This window comes from Scaptodrosophila lebanonensis, unplaced genomic scaffold, assembly GCF_003285725.1.
Source record: "Scaptodrosophila lebanonensis strain 11010-0011.00,11010-0021.00 unplaced genomic scaffold, SlebRS2 tig00000001-arrow-pilon, whole genome shotgun sequence".
NCBI classification, from domain to species: domain Eukaryota; kingdom Metazoa; phylum Arthropoda; class Insecta; order Diptera; family Drosophilidae; genus Scaptodrosophila; species Scaptodrosophila lebanonensis.
In genome coordinates, this window is record NW_022060529.1 from 8546514 (window position 1) to 8563661 (window position 17148).

At 38.5% G+C, this 17148-nt stretch overlaps 1 protein-coding gene across 1 annotated transcript in view; it reads right to left on the reverse strand.

Moving 5' to 3' along the window:
* LOC115625692 (5-hydroxytryptamine receptor 2A) overlaps positions 1-16683 on the reverse strand; it is an 80043-nt gene extending 63360 nt beyond the window's left edge. The window contains exon 1 of the mRNA XM_030520836.1: positions 16314-16683. The gene's annotated coding sequence lies outside the window, so the exon portion shown is untranslated. The remainder of the gene's footprint in view (positions 1-16313) is intronic.
* Positions 16684-17148: the final 465 nt, after the last annotated feature.

The following is a 17148-nucleotide window of genomic DNA, read 5'->3' on the forward strand; positions in this document are numbered from 1 at the left end:
ATGGAATTAAATTTGGTTAAGTACGCTTATCTTTCAGTACAAAATGCCAATTGCTCATTTATTTTGTGAATCATTTTAATCAAGATCTTCGAATAACAGGCATTAGCATTTTTGCACAAGGTTGTGGGGCTTGTATTGCATTGCTTTCCCGCTTTTCTCGGTAGATTTAAAAATTTGAATTTGTCTTTAAAACGAAAATCAATTCCACAGCATCGTTTATGCAAAGGTCTGCATTAAGTGAATTTAACTTGCGGTGCTGATTTGCTTATGAAGGAGACAAGGAACAGAAGATGGCATAATTAAAAAAAGTTCAACATTGCTGAAATGCCATAAATATTTAAACACTTGAAATTTGGCAAGCACAGCAGGAACAAAGTCAGGAGCAACAGCGAAAGGTACACGGTGACATGTGGGAATTTGTTTTTCACATTATTACTTGCATGTGTGCACAGTCGTAGTGTGTGTCTGTGTGTGCGCATCTACATATGTACATATGTATGTATGTTATATATATATATATGTTGGCCCACGGGCCGTAAAACGCAATAATAACGTACATGAAGCATATTTTACACATGTCTTTGTCGCATTTATCACAATCAGCAAGGACTCGTTTTTCGGCACACCGGCATACCTGTGCATAACTCGAAGAACCCCTCCCCTCTTGCAGACCCAACAGTGGCACAAACATTTCTACATAAATACTTAAACAAACACGTCGCATTTTAACTTTTATTACATTTTTTGAGTTTGTGTGTGTGCGTGCGAGACACAAGGCAAGCAAAATTTTGCCAATTGTTTGCAAAAGTGCTTTCTTCACTTTTGCCACGCCCCCATTACGATGGCTCCTTGGCGGACTGCGCGCGAAGTTTTTAATAACTTGGGCTGTTTCATACACAGGTGAATAATAAACATGTTGACAGTTGTAATGCGTTTAGGCCATGGATATGGGCGTGGCAAAGACTACGTACCAGTTGGCGCAATTATTTGTATACCTGTCGGTATTAGAGATGGACGCGCTCTTATATCGCAAATGTCGTGATTGAAATAAATTCATATGATTCATATGATTTCCGCGATTATATTAGTAATATACGCTTTATTAGGATAACTTTATTATACAATTACTACCAAAACGGTGATAATAAAGAAGAAGACACCATAATCAGTGTCTTTGCATGTGACTTAAATGAAGTTATAGCAGATTTTTGTGTATAAGTTATCTAGTTTGAACGCAATTTTTTTTAAGCACTCTATTTATTTGCAATCTTTGGAAAAATCACAAAATCACAAAAAACAAATGTAGTCAAATTATTTCAACTACTGGCACTAAAAGTTATTTAATGATGTAGAATTTATTACAAAGCAATAGCCTTTGTGTACTATATTTTCGTGACATCACTTCCCATTACACGTGGTCATCTCTAATTCCTCAAACATATCAATTTCAAATGCTATTTCGACTTAAGGAGGACAAGTTACATTAAAATTGTACAGAAATTATGAGTGTATTGAGCTTTTGCAGAACATAATCTCTATAATTGAGATTAACGCAATGCAAAGCTTTTAACACAACTCAAACGTTGTGTGAGTTGTTCAAAAATGCCTGTTACGAGCTCAAATAAAGGCATGACGTCTCCGCATGTAATACGACATTACTTGAAATACTCACTATCGAGTGGATTATACTTGTGATTGTGCTAAGAAATTGAACCCGTGAGCTGATAACTGTCGATTAGCAGCTTCCACAGCTGCTCTGAATGCAATAATATAGTATATTTATTTATAGGGGAAAACTACATCTATTTAATTTTCTCAAATGTATATCTATTGAAAAATCGTTATGTGGTGCGAGTGCTAATTAAATATTTTGGGTTCATTTAGTAAAATAGGAAGCGGCCGGCTGCTGGCAGGGTGTACAATCTTCAGTATGGTTTATGCAATGTTCCATCGTCTCAGTGCTATTTACAGTGAGGGTCGAATGCGGGTCCGCTATGAAAAGGCACGTTGGTATTCAGTACTTTTATGATTGTTGATGGTGTTGGGTTGTGCTTAGCAGTATTTATTAAATAAATCTTGATCGCTGTTAATAACTTTTAAAATGTGCGACGCAATAGTAAACAAGTAAGATTTTGAAAAAATATTTCTTTTGAAATGGATGAGTGAATCGGCTGGCTAACAAATCATCTGTTCAGATTGATAATTATTTGTATTAATTTTTTATTTGAAGGTTAATATGTTAGCTTCGTTTGCCTTTTTGCTTCAAATTTAATTCAAGTGGGTCAAATTAGTTTTTTGTCATATCTTTTTAAAAAAAATGAGTTCACGAGTATTAGTGTTTTCAACATTTCAAATGATTTAAAAATGTAAATACTAATGACAAACTCGTGTTTACTCATAGTACAGGGAAAAAATATTACTAAGTAAATGTTGCTTCGCAACAGTTGGGCTGATTATATGAGTATTTATAAAACGCCAGAGCCATGTAGCCAAAAGGTAAGGGCTTAGTCAAAATTTACATAGATCACACAGACCCCACAAAGTATATATATTCTTGAAGAGTCGATATAGCTATATATCAACAGAAAGAATCTAAGAAATAACCAAACTTGGTATTCATACATGTCATGCCGATTGTAAAATAAGTGTATAGTCATAAATATATGTAATCTCTGCCCATGATTTGCCAGTATATCTCTACGTAGGAGGTAAATATTTTTATACCCTGTACCCGTAGGGTAAAAAGGGTATATTAGGTTTGTGCAAAGTATGTAACATACAGAAGGAAGCATCTCCGACCCTGTAAAGTATATATATTCTTGATCAGCATGACGAGAGAAATCGATCTAGACATGTCCGTCCGTCTGTCCGTCCGTCTGTCCGTCTGTCCGTCCGTCTGTCCGTCTGGATGAACGCGAGGATCTCAGAAACTATAAAAGCTAGAATAACCAAAGTTGGCATCCAGATTCTCCTAGGTCCGAGTAAGGACGAGTTTATTTTTTTTTTTTTAATTTTCCCCCCCTTCCCCCGCTACAGAATTTCGTCAATAGCGTCCACATTTCAAATGCTTCCTAAACCAAACTTTGCACACAAAATTTTATTCAATTCTGTCAATTCTAAGAAAAGTTATTAGCGAAACAAATTCTCGCCAGTACAACCCCCACAAACTGCAGCAACAAGTTCGCTCTTCTTCTTCCTCTTTTTGTTGCTGCTATGGGCGCATATAACTCAGTGACGGAAGTTTACCTGGGTACAGGGTATTACACTGTCGGGCTTGCTCGACTGTAGCGTTCTCTCTTGTTTCTTTTATTATTTTCATGCAATTAATTGAATTTAAAAAATTTTAGTTTTAAACAATATTTGTATATATCTATTTAGGTGCACGTAGTAATGCTTGTCTCTGGCATCACATTGCAGTTTTCAATTGTATTTTCTCTTCTATCTATTCTTCAGATACCTGTGCTGTGTCTGCAACCTGGCCATTTCGTTAATAACCACAGTTCTTGTTATCTCACTTCTGGTCCTTATAGTGTTTTACTTTTCGTATAGCGACGATGATGAGGAGAGCGTGCAGGAGATGAAAAAATTTGTGGTTGATGCAAAAGATGCCCTTTTCAGCTGGGTTTTGGGGCTTTTAAGTTAGTATGCCTTAAAGCATGCACCTCTTGGCGTGGAACTCAACTAAAGACTTCGCAAATGGAAAAAGCTAATTTGCATAAGTACCCACACATAATAATTATTCCTATTTTAATTTTTAAGAAATAAAAACTATACTTCACAAACAAAATATTGTAATAATAAAAAAAAAATAAAGTAATAGATTAGAGATAATTTAAGTATTTCCAAAACCATGAAAATTCGTAACGACAGCTTGTAGGGCTTGTCTGAATGGCTTGAAACCAACAGCAATCAAATAATTAATTATGATATATCTATATAATTAGAGCAGATTCTAGACACCATAAGTCAAAATGGTGAATTGTTGAAGTTTTGAAATTGTGATTCAATACCCCAATTTAGGGCGACCCTAGGGCGCTGTTCAATGTTCAAGTCGAATCTGTTACGACGTGTGCAAGCACGACATTGATTAGTTCTGTTGCATGCAACTGTGTAGCAGCGTGGGTAGGCGCGGGCGTGCAACTGTAGGCTGTGTGTGTGTGTGTGTGTGTGTGTACGAGAACGAAAAATAAAGTGAAAGCACTTTGAACGCGTAAAGCAATTAACACGCAATTACCATTTCCACTTTGCCATGTCAAAGTGTTGACATTTCACACGGTTCTTTTTCTGATGGCCTGCCTCTGTGCCTTGTGTGTGGGTGTGTTTGGAATTGGCAATGCGGTGGCTGCGTGTGAAAGCGCTGTGGCTATAAAAAGCAACAAAGAAGAGGAAAAAGAGAAAGCACGCAGCTCAGCTGTTGCGTGGAGAAGGGCATGCGTTGTGGCTAGCCAGCACTATAAGTGGGTGGATGAGTAGTTGCGATATGTCAAATTCTACGAAAGATAACAAACGACCACACAACCGATGTGGACGCGCTTTATGTGGATGTTTTGGAATTTCACATATCCACGCACACATACAGTCACACCTTCCTAACAATTTCACTCGAAAACAATTCAAGTTGACGACCGCGAGAAGTCTTAGTTACTCATCATTAGAATAAATTTACTTATGATAACAAATCAAATGAATAAAAAAAGTTATTATAAAAACAAAAGTGTTCAAGTTGCACTACACATAAAAATGAATAATTAGATTGCGAAGAATATATACTGTTTTTATGAAAAAGGTATCAGTTGCTGCGTTAAAGTTACATAAATTGAAGTAATACTATAGAAGTACGAGCTATGCTGAGTAGGCTGTATGTTTGGAAATGTCGGAACCATGTCTGCGCGAGAGTATCAGCAAATGGGGCGATGATGGTTTTTGTCGGTTCTTGTCGTTGTCATTACAAAATGCCAAAAGGAGCTATATCATTCAAATTGTGACTCGTTTCATAATTAACATTGATGCGTGCAGGAAGTTGGAAGAAAGTTGAACAGCAGGGGGGACAAACTAGGCACAAACATTAATAAATAAAACAAAAGCCGTTGCCGACGCCTACTTCGCCTTTTGCCTTCTGACTTCTGGCTTTGTGGCATTTGGCAGGCACTGTTGTTGTTGGTTGGTCGATGTGCTTGGCATCATGTCTGTCAGTCTGTCGGTCGGACTGCTTCCGTTTACTGCTCACGCACTTTGTCTATCATACACACATGTGTGTGCGTGTGAGTGTGCGTGTGTGTGTATATTGTCGTGTCGTATCATCAACGTGTTTGCATTTTAATTAATTTGTTTACTCGCAGCCAAATCGACGCATAATTAGTTCAAATGTCTTGCTAACTGCTAACTTCTCCAACAAAATTGCCCGGGTAATTAAAAGCAACAACTTTCTCTTGTTGTTGTTGTTGTTGTTGTTGCTTATCAACTTTTGAGCACAAATTATGCAAATGCAGGCGCTGGTGCACAGTTTGACGTTGCACGTCGACATCGAAATCAAAAGTTTGTGATTGAGCTTACGACCGGATCGTTGCCTCACCTTAATGCCCAACCACTTGTTTAGTTTCCTGTTGGTTTCTGCTCTTTTGTTTTAATACTCTGTACATGAAATGTACAAGAGTATATTAGGTTTGCGGGAGCTGAAAATGTAACAGGCAAAAGGAGGCGTGGCAGGCCCCACAAAGTATATATATTCTTGATCAGCATGACGAGACGAGTCGATATAGCCCTGTCTGTCTGTCTGTCTGTCCGTCTGTCCGTATTAACACCTCGATCTTAGAGACTATAAGAGGTAGAGACACCAAACTTTGCACAAAGATGCGTTATGTGTGTACGCCCACTTCCCCCTATGGGGGTTTTCTCGATTTTCCATTCGGAGACTATAAAACCTAGGGACACCAAATTTTAGTCAAAGATGCAGAATACGCAGAATACGCAGAAATGTGTGTTTTGGAATTTCCCTCCCTCCCTCTCTCATGCAAACCGCGATATCATGTAACTCCCGTAATTCTTGGAATTTCGATAAAAATTTTGCAAATACCCCCAGTTATTAATTATGTGTCCTTATGTCAGGTTTCATCATGATAGACCGAGAAGTTATAGCCATAAATATATTTGCTGCTGCAGCGCTGCTCAAGCGCTGCCCAAGCGCTGCCCGCGGCTGTTGTTGATGTTGCTGTTTGGTTGACTGCTAACATGTTTACACAGACACGAATAGACGCGCATAAACATACATACACTAACATAGACGCAATTGCTTTATATATGTGCAATTATACACCCTTTACGTGAGTTCGAATACCAAAAGAGGTAAAATTGATCGAATTATTTTTTTTTTTTTTAAATCTCTTACTTTTTTAATTTCTATAATTATTCTAAACATATGCACAGAGTATTTCAAAGTCGGGACACCCGACTATAGCTTTTTTACTTGTTTGGTAATATTGCTTTTATGTTTGTGTCATAAATTTTGATTTCATTTCATTTTGCGTTGCGTTGCTATGCTGCGTTGCAGCCTCGGCTGCGTTTATCAGTCGCACTTCTGGCAGGCAATAAAATGAAAAGTTTTGCCAAACATGCGAAAAGTAGTGCCAGCCATATATTTCTAATGAAATGCAATAAAAGAACAGTTTGTAATTTGTGGCAGTTGAGCGCCAGTTTTGTTCGGTTCTGTTCGGTTTGGCTCTCTTACTTTTTATGACGACGTCTGCCCCTCTTGACTTACACTCGTATTCTTGGTATTGGCCTTGCTCATGTTTTTGCTTTTGTTGCGGCGGCACTGCAGCTTAAACTTGATTGCATGTGCACGTGTTGGAAGAAGGCAGTCATAAACTTTTGAAAAATACACACACACACACACTCGTACCCATACATACTCTACATACTCCGTCTCGCATATTTACGCATGCAATTTACGAGCTATGCGGCAAGCATTTTACAGTCGCTTAGTAAAACAAACACGTTTCCATTAAAAAGTCTGCATTTGATGGCATGGTCTGGACGACACAAGAAGAGGCAGCAAGTGCGAGTAGGCGTGGCTTCGACTGTGGCTGAGGATGTGGCATTCCACCAGCCTGCCATGCAAGCGCACAGCCTGTGAGCTTCCCAAATTAAGAAAAAACACTTTTTGAATTTTTGATATGTTGGCAGCTTACATCCATGGAGACAGCTTCGCAGCTTGTCAGTGAGTGTGTGCAGTATTTGTGTATAAATGTGTGTGCATGAGTGTGTGTGTGCTTCAAAATACATTGTCTGCGCGCGCTCAAAAATTGATGAAACGATGATGGAAAAAATTCAGCAAAATATGAAATCGCACCTAGCTCTTCTACGTTGCCCCGTTTTCATCACAAAGTGTAAGTAAATTTCGTTTTCCAGAACTTTTACATTGCGTATACGTCATGTGTGGAACATCTGTCAGCGGTTGCCGCAATTCATTTGCTGGTACGCACAGATCTTAGTCTGCAATTTAGTAACTTAAATCTGTATCAACCAACTGACTAAGTGCGTCTTCATTTGTTTTCTATTAAAATAATATTAAGCCTTTTCTATATTTGGACCACTTTGCTAAAAAAAAAAAACACAACTTTGCAATACTGCGTGAAAGAAATGGAAAAAAGATTGGAATGCATTCTATATTGAAATTCTTGGGAACAAATACGCAGACCACATGTCCTTAGTATTATCCAGAGTAAATAAAATAAAATATTATACTTGTTAAAAAGGGTTATTTAATTTTACAAATAAACATAATTTAAATTTCAAGAAATCATTGAAATCACTGACTGGTATTATATCGTACAGAGAGTAATGTAAATGTAAGTAAAAATAATTGACAGTTTCAATAAAACAACAAATAATGTTAGATATGCAACCAATTGCGCTACGCACCCAACGGTTTTTCAATCACATTGTTCACATTCGGTAAATAGCTTTTTATTAAATATTTTGATCAGGTGAAAGCTGGTATTTCTCTTGTATATATTTTGGAGCTATATACATATAACTGAACTAATTTAAGAAAGTGCTAAGGCTCAAATCATTTACTTTAATACAAAGTCCCAGTCCATCGAGCGAGTTGGGAATTTATACATACACATATTTTATTTTTACCTACGAGTATGCCGGTAGAGATATGTTTTTATTGATTTTCAATTTCGACACCGGTTCTTTTACATTTAATTGCTCCTTTGCGATGTTTTCATGCTTTGGGATGCTACATTCGCAGACTCAGACAGACGGCAGTCAGTTAGGTAATATTCAAGTGAAATCGAGGCGTGCACAAAATGGAATGCAGCGCCTAAAAGTAGGCAACGAAACTTTAAATTATGCATGAACAACTCAAACACACACACTCACACAATACAAATATTGTGGCCAAAATCAGAGTAGATCCATGGAATCCATTGGATTTTGATTGCGGCGCGGGAAGAAGAGTTTCGTTCGCACAATTTTTTGCTTGTTTTATGTGGAAAATTAGGAAACTCCAACAACAGAAAAAACAACAACAACAACAAGATGAAAAATAAAGTACGAGAAGCGAACCTTGGAGGCCCCAACAAACAACGGCGAATAGCATAGAATTTATTTTGTCATTTGTTTTTAGCTCCGGTTGTTGTTCTTGTTGCTCTTGCTGCTCTTATTTCTGTTGCTGGCGTTTTTCGCGTGTAATTCGGTTTCTCTCAGCTTACTGGGCCCGTGTTGTTTTCGTCCTTGCTGTTGTTGTAGGTGGTTAGCGTCATTTTACTTTGATTCCATGCTGTCTGCGCGTATGTTCGCTGTGGCTGCGGTTTCACTGAAAAATTCTACAAAATTACAAAATTGAATATGTCGTGGCTGAGTCAGTATTGTGTTTGTTGTGGTTGTTGCTGCTACTGTTGATGTTGCTATTGGTGTTACTGTTGTGTCGTTTCGTTGAAAATAAGAAAGCCAACAACACAAAATAGGTAGACGCGCTGTTGAAACTGTTGGCCCGTCGTTAGCAAATCATGCCACAGAAAAGAGCACACACAAACATACAAAAGGAAAAAAGTAACGAAATGGGCGTTGCGAGCTGGAAAATTTAATTTGCAATGCCTGAGGAGCAGCCAAAGACGCCGCAGTCCTTGCTCTAACGGCAGCTACCCACAAAAAACAACAACACCAGCAAAATTAGAAAGAAAGAAGCAAAATCAGCTGCAAAATCTGCACACAATAAGACGGTTCTTATCACATCCCCCAGACTCTCATTCTCTTCATCCCAGTGTGGCTGTCGTTGCTGGCCGCTTTTCCTTTCGACCACTGTTTGGTTACCGTATTTCGCTTATTTCACGTCTTTACTTTATTTTTATTTTGTTGGTTGGTTTAAAGCGCTTTTGTTCCGGAATGTACTTCATTTTCATTCTCATTTGGCCAATTTTTGGTTATGGCTTTCATGTCTTCGCACTCTCTGCTTTCTTCTGTTCTCTTCCCTTTTTGTTTTTTGTTTGTTCTCTTTGGTTGGAAAACCAAATTTCAATTATTTTGTTTGTTGCCATTTTCATTGCGTTTCGTTTTCATAGTCCTAGCTTCACAAACCAAACGACACCCGCCCGTTTCTGTCAGCTGTAACAAAGCGCGGAGCGCCAAGCTGGAAATGTAGAAAAAAAAAATTAAAATTGCTTATAATACGCACATGCATACAAAGGCATACGTACATACACACACAACGCTCTGGCTATTGTCCAAACCCTTATGGCATGTCTGTTGCTGCCACAATTCTTTGTTGTTCTTCTTGTTTTTGTTGCCGCTGTCAACTTTGTGTTTTGCTTTTTTGCTGTCAAATGTCGTTGCCTTTGTTTCGTGTTGTTTTGTGGCCACTATGGTGGCTTAAAAAATAAAAAATGAAAAGAGAAAAAGTGGTCCGGACAACGAAATTAAAGTGGTCTAGTCGCATAATGAACTACATATGAGTACCGAGCCGACAGGGCCAGAGCGAAAGCCAGTGCCAGTGCCAGACTCAGAGTCAGTGGCAGTGGCAGAGCATCATTGATGCGTGTTTTATTCTCTGTGAACTTTGATGTGAGCATTACTTCGTCAACTTCAGCCCAAAAGGCGGGCCTGTCTCTACCCCCCTCGCTTTGCTGTCAAATGCAGTAACCGCCTTTTGTGTGCCATCCGCCAGTTATTTTTGTGTTTTCATTTTCGTTTAATTTCTGCCGGCGCAGGTGTTTCACTATATACCAAGAACATGTATAGTTGAAATTTTTGTGTATTTAAGTTTTTGAACGAGGACATTCATATTTGCATTTCGTAAAATGGCCGCCGAAATGGTCGCAAAAAAGTGCCTTTCAATGGCCCCGGTAAGACTCAATACGTTCTAGCGGCGCTAGACTACAGTGTAAATATTTTACATCAGCACTTTACAATCACTCATCAATGGAACTGAAAAAAAGGTTTACATGGCTTTAACAAACACACCAGTCAGCTCCTTAATAAGCAGAACTATAGGCGCGTGTGTATGTTAAATATGCAGATAGAAACTGAATTCAACCGGGAATATAAAAAATACATGTGAATAACCCTTCAATACCCAAAATGTGGCTTCAGACAATAAAAACTTCTTCAATGATGACCGATCATTCATGTAGTCTGGCGAAGCTATAGTCGCCATTTCATATATATTTTTGATAAGCAGAAATTTTGGGACTGGCCTTAAAAATGCAACTTGTTCTAGTTTTACAGAACTTCAAAATTGTTAAGAGATCAATATTATAACTTATAGAGGGAACTTCCAGTATGAAGAACAAGTTTTCCTATTACTTCACATACACATAAATTCTCTGTGTTATTAAATAGAATAAATAATTCATCAACTATGCCACAATCGTTGTTAATTGCAGCCTGCAAATTCCAAATAATTTTTAGAACTACACAAGTATATTTTTCCTCATATTATTTATTACGTATTTTTACATCTTGTTTCACTCACGTATCATCGATAGCCATGAATATTTTTGGTCAGTGAAGGGTTAAGATCAGTCACTCGTTGGCACATAGAATGTCCTTACGTCCCTCTCTTTCGAATTCCGGAACTCGCTTTTTGCTTTGCGAGTTGAACGTTTGTGGCGCGTTCTGTTTTGACAGCCGCTTTTCATATGCAAATAATCATGTTCATGTCCCTGTTGTTTCTCTTCGTTTTTTTTTTGTCTTATTTGCGAGTTTCTTCTGGTCGCTCGACAGCTCGCTTTTTCGCTGTTTGCCAACACATCAAAAATGAAGTAGTCGTTTTTTCATTTAGCCCTTTTGGTTGCTTTGATGGCACCAGGCATTTTCTTGCATTCGAATGGAGTCGTCGTCATGGCTGGCTTCTGCTTCTGTTTCTGTAACTGCTTCTGGTTCTCTTGTTTTTGGTGTTGACGGGCTGCCTGTCGTTTATGCACGAAATGTGTTTTTAATGAAGCCTTTTAAGAGCGGCCGTATAGAGTGGGTTGGTCGGCCATTGGGCCATTTAATCAAGCAGTCAGTTCGTCAAGAAATGAGGCCCATATTTTTTAAATTTTTTCTCTAAATTTGTTGTTTATTTTTTTTTTGCCTTTTTCGTGGGTTGTTGGTGCTTTTCCTTTTCCAATAAATCGCAAATGAAAATGTGTCCTTGCCAAGCCTTGCCTTGACAGCCGTGGAATCATTTGCCTTTCGGTTTGAATGGTGGTTGGCTGGCTGGGTGGCAGCCAAAGTTTATGCAAAGTACCTTTTAATGTGTTTACGACTAAACATTTTCTGCTGTGCTTTTCGCTTTTCATTTTTCGTCGCCGTTGCAGGTTAATGGCTTATTGCTCTGCCGCCGTTTACTTATTTTTATTATACAATTTTTAATAATTCCTTTAAAGGAAATATTAAACTTTACTGCTGGGCGTATATTTTTGGCTGGCTTTCATTTCTTTCAAATGCGTTCACAATTTTATTGTATTTAATTTGTGTACAGCCATGAAGCTTTTTGCTCCTGTTGCTTTAATTTATTTGGCACACAGCAAATTAAAAGTTAATATACTGTCTCCACAAAGTTTTTCTAAGTCCGTAGCCTGAAGACTGTGTGGCTAGACCATACCTTTAGTTTACTTTTTTTCTTTTATATAAACGACAGATTTATGTGCCGGCGACAAAGTGAAATTCTTTATTTACACTGAAGTGCACGTGTCGTTTTCCCATTTCCCCCTGCTCCCTCTGCTCTTTGGGGGCAGTTCTCGTATTTCTGCGAATGGCGACAGTTGTTGCATTAAAATTAAAATGCTGTTTGGTTTGGTCTTGGACCGTGTGCCTGTGAAAAAATTAATTAAAATGTAAGCTGCTTAAAACTTTGCAGCATATTTGGATACAGCTGCCGTCTCTCTGGCTAATACAGCATTATATGCGCTGGCTATTTTAGGCCCTACGAGCCAAAACGATAGCAATGATGGCATTAATATTTCAGCGGATTTTAAGCGCAGGGCACGTGCCATTTCGTCGGCGCACTTCCGCCATTAAATGGCGCTGTCTCTCTCTCTTAAAGTCACTTGACTTGGTTATTAAAATGCAAAAATCACAATCATACTGTGTAATGTAATGCTTAAGACCTAACTCACTTTAAAGACATTAAATGAATATGTAAATTGTTTGCGCCGGCCGACGGCTCAGCGGCCAACGGGGCGTATGTTTACTGATTTCGTTCTGCCTGCTGTGGTTATTGTTGTTTTTGTTGATGTTAATTAGGCCGCGGGCAGCAAGAACAGTGGCAGAAGCTCATGGCATGGTGGAGTTTGACAAACACAAAGACAAACATGTTGGAAATTGTTTAATTTATGCCAAATCACGTCGGGTTTTGATAGTCGAGCGGATTTGACGCTGCTATTGCCATTGCCGTTGGCAGAGCGATGTGCGTGCGCATCAGATGATATTGGGCGGGTCTGCTCCGATTATTGCTGTTGTTGTTGTTGGTTGGAATGACCGCTGCAGCGGTAAAGGCTTAACGAGCGGATGCACATAAAACGCAGCTGGCGGCCATAAACGACAGTACACCCACGAAACTAGAGCCAAGTGCTGCGCCCGAATGTAGGCAATAAAAAATTTCAAAACCCAAATTATACACATGGGCTACATTAGAGACACTGGGACAAAATAAAACCCCTAACGCAACCGAAGTGACAGTGCGCCAACTTTTTAAACATTGTTGCCATCATTATACGAGCGATATATGAGATGCTGCACATTTCAGGGTCCAGGCTTAAACTCAACACACTTGGTGATGAATGGGAAGCACCTTCGGCATATGGCTCAGTCCCTGGGCTTGTGTCTCTCTGTATATTCGTGTATGTGTATGTGTATGTGAGTGTGCAGCATAAGTTTTATGGCATCCACTACTTTCGTAACGGCAGTGCCAGTGGTAAGCAGCGCCGGTCTGCCTTTCGAACGACGTTAATCTTATTTGCTGGCAGCGTCTGGGCCAGCGGTAAACATTTGGGTACGCACCATGTGTAAATAAAAGTAGCAAATGTCGCTCTAAGAAAAGAAGTGTTCGGGTCTTTTAGCTGGAGGTGCATATTTTGTCTGCTAAAAGCATGCCTGGGATTTTCGCATTACAATAAAAATGCTACTCCCCCATATAAGCATAAGTCTAGCTCTGCACAAAACTTATACTTCCGCTCAAATATGTATATACATATACACTGCACGTCCTTTGAATGATATTCGTATGCTCTCTTTGTGAGAAATAATCGAGACACAAGTCAGTCGCTGTAGGGATTTTGAGAATTATGTTTCATTGCGTTAAAAAAGGTTCGCACTCCCTACACTCAATATTAGTTTTAGTTTTTCCTATTCAAGAAACGAAAAAAATAGAAAATTTATATCTAATCTTTTTGCGATCAATTAAAAAATCTTGTCGTGGGACCTAAGTTAGCTTTCAGATCATTATCCAACAGCAACGATATTTACAGTCCGATATGTATTTACTATACAGCCAACATTTTTATACCCTGTACCCAAAGGGTACAAGGGTATATTAGTTTTGTGCGAGTGCACATGGAACACACAGAAGGAGGCTTGGTAGACCCCACAAAGTATATATATTCTTGATCAGCATGACAAGCCGAGTCGATATAGCCATGTCCGTCTGTCCGTCTGTCCGTCTGACCGTCTGTCCGTCTGTCTGTCCGTCTGTCTGTCCGTCTGTCTGTCTGTATGAACGCAAGGATCTCCGAAAGTATAAGAGCTAGAATAACCAAACTTGGTATACAGATTCTCCTGAGACCGAGAAAGGACGAGTTTGTTCATTTTTTCTGATCCACCCCCCCACTCCCCCCCTATTACCAATTTTCTATAACTCCCGTAATTCTTGGAATTTTGAACTAAAATTTGGTAGTCACATTAGGTTAGTAATTATATATCCGTATACCAAGTTTCATTATGAAAGAATGATCAGAAAGAAAGTTATAGCCATATAACCAGGCCCAATGCACACATACATACATATGTACAAGTACACAAACACGCATAAGGCACGATTCTGATGTAAATGTAAATGTATCTATGCATGCATGAAATATTTTATATTTAATTTAGTTAATTAATTAAATTAATTTAGTTAATTAATTAAATTAAATTAATTAATTAATTTAATTTAATTAATTTAATTACTTTTTTGTGGGGTGGTACAGGGTATTTAAGAGTTGAGCCTGCTCGACTTTAGCATTCCTTTCTTGTAATATTATGAACGTAACACACTTCAACAGGAAAAACAAAAAATTAAAAATTCTGCAATTTAAAATGGTACTTCAAATAATACGCAAAACAAACAAATATTCTTCTATTGATACTAAAGTAACTAAATCTATGAGTGCACAATTTTACAGAAATATTATAATGATTACTGCCTGATTACTAATGATTACTCTATTGAATATTTATCAATTATAATTGTATTTATTTTGTCTTTGAACTTAAATAGATAAGATGAATTCGAATTAATCATTCAATGTGTAGCTATTCAATTTTATTCTTTATTCTTTTTTATATTCTTATCCAAAATTGACAATAAAAACGATTTAGTTTAAATATGACAAACAAGTGACAATTAAATATGCATTGGCCTATTGTTATAGCGGCTATAATGTTGAACTGATAGATTCCGGAATTATAATTTTAGCCTGGAAACTTTTTAAAGGGGCGCTATTCAACTGGCTCGCAGTGTATATAGGTATGAAATAGCTACGAGTATGTTTAGATGTTGGGCGTGTTTGGCACCCACAAACATACTTTGTGCGAAACGAAGACGTTGAACTGGCCAACTTTTTGATGCTTTAGTGGGGGCGCGTGAATTGAATGCAAAAGTCAAAGTTAAATATTGCACGGCTTGTGCGCTTTCATGTCTCCTCGGCCTAAGCTACTGTGGCAACTTTTTGCAGGCGGGCGCTTAAATTTAATTAAAGTGACAGCAAACACGATTACATCACGGAAACTTTGACTTTGCTATATAGTAGTAAGTTGTCATGGCTATCGCACACACATACACCCACCAACACACTTACACACACCCTTGTTCTCGCTTCGGTGGTCGAGACAAGCAAGTTAAGCGCATAGAACTGCCAAAACTTGATTTTCCGAGCAAAGGGTGACGCATACATATAAGATAGACTCAAGTTTCTTGCTATTCATCAAGGAGGCAAAAATCTGAGCAGTTAGCTGTTGAACATATATCCGCTTGCACACCTGCTTGTGGGGCAACATTTTTTTCGCAACGTATCTTTGCATACTTGATGGCGCATAATGGCGGAAAAAATTGTTTACATTCATTTAAAAAAAGGAAAAACTCTGCATTTACATAATTTGCGACTTCAAGCCAAGTTTTATAAGTTAGGATAACAGCACATACAGTATGCCGTCTTTCTGCCTACACTCATTCATTTGATTTTTTTCGTGTTTTTATTATGCTGTAACGCTTTCCATGACTCAGGAAAATTCAATTCAATGTACTTATAGATAACACATGAAATAACAACTTGTTTGCTTTTTATTTATATCCTTTTTTTGGTTCTGCCAAAGTTCAAAGTTTTTGTAAAGTTCGGATTGAACCTATGTGTATTCGATGATGTTGTTATATGTTTGCATTCAGGAATCCTAATTTTATAAAGTATATAAAAGTTTCGACAAGGTGTTGCTTGAAGAATTTGTGTCTTGTGACAAAAGGCTGTGGCATTTTTTATTTGTTTTGCATTACATCTTACATATTAAATTATTCATTTCTTGTTCAATTTTTTTTGGGCACAAAATGTAAATATTTTTGAAATACTCACGTGCTGTCACCCTGTCTAGTTTGTTGTTTCAATTATTATTGTTGCTATTATTTACAGCCCTGCAGCCACAACTCACACACGATATGTATATATTTTCAGAAATGAGTTTTAATCAATTTCTCAGATTTTCTCTTCAAAAAACACGCGCCAATATTTCGGGTGCACAATCACGCGCGCCGACAAAACTGTTCAAAGCTTAGACAAACACTGTGCCTGACCAGCACTCACACAAGCACACACATTAGCACCCAGTCTGGACAATTTGTTGGTTACACGTTTGGAGTTCTGGCTAGCGAGAAAAACGTCCAGTTGCGCGCAGTTCCATCGACAAACTGATGATAAACGAAAAGTGTTTATCAGCAGCAAGCGTAGCCGGAGCCAAGTCGTCGCTGCTGCTGCTGTTGCTGCAGCGTCCAGGCGCAGCATCGTACACACAGCTGACGCCGAAGTTGACGCCGACTGAGCAGTGGCTGCTAAAATGGCAGCAATGACGACGTCATAAGGCTATAGAGCGGTAGTGGTTGTGTGTGAGCAGCGCCCGTTCGGCGTTTTCGAAGTTCACGACTGCCTCACAGACGATTTCGTGTGCAGTTTCCTGTGCTACGCTGCGCTGCTGTCGCCAACTGTTTTTGTTGGCTCGCTCTTCGCTTTCGAACTGACTGTAGACTTGTGCTCTTACTTCGAATCGAAGAGCGCCATTTTGAAGGAAGTCTTCGTGGGGCTCCTTATCAGTGCTTGTGTTGGGATAGGCTCTGTTTCCGCAGCCAAGTGGAAAATGCTGCTATTCGATTGCCATAACATTTAGCAAAACAGAAACTCGCCCCAAATAAAATGA